The sequence below is a fragment of the Schistocerca americana genome, unplaced genomic scaffold (genome assembly GCF_021461395.2).
Source record: "Schistocerca americana isolate TAMUIC-IGC-003095 unplaced genomic scaffold, iqSchAmer2.1 HiC_scaffold_236, whole genome shotgun sequence".
NCBI classification, from domain to species: domain Eukaryota; kingdom Metazoa; phylum Arthropoda; class Insecta; order Orthoptera; family Acrididae; genus Schistocerca; species Schistocerca americana.
Genome location: NW_025725946.1, coordinates 90,001 through 92,500, shown reverse-complemented (window position 1 = coordinate 92,500; position 2,500 = coordinate 90,001). Strand labels below are relative to the sequence as shown.

Here is a 2,500-nt window from a genome sequence, read left to right as displayed (position 1 = left end):
AGGGTCGCGGCGGTGGGCGCAGAAGGGTCTGGGCGTGAGCCTGCCTGGAGCCGCCGTCGGTGCAGATCTTGGTGGTAGTAGCAAATACTCCAGCGAGGCCCTGGAGGGCTGACGCGGAGAAGGGTTTCGTGTGAACAGCCGTTGCACACGAGTCAGTCGATCCTAAGCCCTAGGAGAAATCCGATGTTGATGGGGGCCGTCATAGCATGATGCACTTTGTGCTGGCCCCCGTTGGGCGAAAGGGAATCCGGTTCCTATTCCGGAACCCGGCAGCGGAACCGATACAAGTCGGGCCCCTCTTTTAGAGATGCTCGTCGGGGTAACCCAAAAGGACCCGGAGACGCCGTCGGGAGATCGGGGAAGAGTTTTCTTTTCTGCATGAGCGTTCGAGTTCCCTGGAATCCTCTAGCAGGGAGATAGGGTTTGGAACGCGAAGAGCACCGCAGTTGCGGCGGTGTCCCGATCTTCCCCTCGGACCTTGAAAATCCGGGAGAGGGCCACGTGGAGGTGTCGCGCCGGTTCGTACCCATATCCGCAGCAGGTCTCCAAGGTGAAGAGCCTCTAGTCGATAGAATAATGTAGGTAAGGGAAGTCGGCAAATTGGATCCGTAACTTCGGGATAAGGATTGGCTCTGAGGATCGGGGCGTGTCGGGCTTGGTCGGGAAGTGGGTCAGCGCTAACGTGCCGGGCCTGGGCGAGGTGAGTGCCGTAGGGGTGCCGGTAAGTGCGGGCGTTTAGCGCGGGCGTGGTCTGCTCTCGCCGTTGGTTGGCCTCGTGCTGGCCGGCGGTGCAGGATGCGCGCGCCTGCGCGGCGTTCGCGCCCCGGTGCTTCAACCTGCGTGCAGGATCCGAGCTCGGTCCCGTGCCTTGGCCTCCCACGGATCTTCCTTGCTGCGAGGCCGCGTCCGCCTTAGCGTGCTCCTCCGGGGGCGCGCGGGTGCGCGGATTCTCTTCGGCCGCCATTCAACGATCAACTCAGAACTGGCACGGACTGGGGGAATCCGACTGTCTAATTAAAACAAAGCATTGCGATGGCCCTAGCGGGTGTTGACGCAATGTGATTTCTGCCCAGTGCTCTGAATGTCAACGTGAAGAAATTCAAGCAAGCGCGGGTAAACGGCGGGAGTAACTATGACTCTCTTGATGCAGCCCTCGCCCACCTGGGGCTGCAGATCAACGCCCGGAAGTGTTTCACCCTCGCCTTAGTCGCGTCAGGGCGCGAGAAGAAGGTGAAGGTGGACAGCAATGTCACCTTCACAGCAGGCAATACCACCATGCCTGCCCTGCGTGTGGGTGAAACCTTCCGGTACCTGGGGCTGCAATTTTCCACGGCGGGTCGCTGTGTCTTCAATCCACGTCGCCACCTGGTGGAGCAGCTTGACGTCATCTCCCGAGCTCCGCTGAAGCCGCAACAGCGCCTCCACGCTCTCACCAACGTACTTCTCCCTGGCCTGTACCACGGGCTGGCCCTCAGCCGCACCCGGGTGGGTGCATTGAAGTCGGCCGACGTCACCATCCGGGCCGCCGTCAGGAGATGGTTCCGCCTTCCGGCGGACACCCCCCTGGGATACTTCCACGCTCCGGTTGCCCAGGGGGGCCTCGGCATTCCATCTTGCCGATGGATGGGTCCGACCCTCCGTCGGTCCCGTCTCCTGGCGCTGAAGAAGATAGGGCCAGCCTGCGACGGTGCAGGCATGGATGAGGTGCAGCGTGAGATCGAGGTGCTGGAGCGCCACCTAATGTGGGAGGGCCACCTCCTCAAATCGTCAACGCAGGTTGGGGAAATGTGGGCGGCGCGCCTACACATCGCCATTGACGGTGCGGCGCTGTCATCTTCTGCCGCCGTCAGTGGCCAACATCAGTGGGTCGCCGACACCAGTCGCCTGCTATCTGGGCGTGAATACATCGACGCCCTCCGCGCCCGCATCAACGCCTTCCCTACGAAGGCACGGCGCAGTCGCGGGCGGGAGGCGGACACCAGATGCCGCGCGGGGTGCCAGGCCGTGGAGACCGCCAACCACGTACTTCAGGCTTGCTTTAGGACGCACGGGTCCCGGGTCAAGCGCCATGACGCTGTAGTGCGTTATGTCGCCCGTGGACTCGCGCAGAGGGGCTTCAATGTCTCTGTGGAGCCCCACCTCCGAACACCTGAGGGCATCCGCAAGCCTGACGTGGTGGCGGTCAAAGACGGCATCGCCCGCGTGGTCGACGCCCAGATAGTCGGAGACCACCTCCGGCTCGACTGGTGTCACTCCCAGAAGGCGGCCTACTACGACACGCCGTCCATCCGGCGTGCCATCTCCAACCTGCACCGTGACGTTGAGGAGGTGATTGTGTCCACCGCGACGTTGAGCTGGAGGGGTGTATGGTCTCCAGCGTCGGCGAGGGATCTCGCCGCCTTAGGCTTCCGACCCCGAGAACTGGCGGTGCTGAGCACCAGAACACTACAGAGTTGCTGCAAAAGTTACAAGATTTTCGAGCGTATGACGGCTCCTAGCC

The 2,500-nt window shown here is 62.4% G+C and overlaps 1 pseudogene; it reads left to right on the top strand.

Annotated features, from left to right (window-relative positions):
• The window catches only part of LOC124575356, an 8,179-nt pseudogene that overhangs the window by 1,738 nt on the left and 3,941 nt on the right, over positions 1-2,500 (top strand).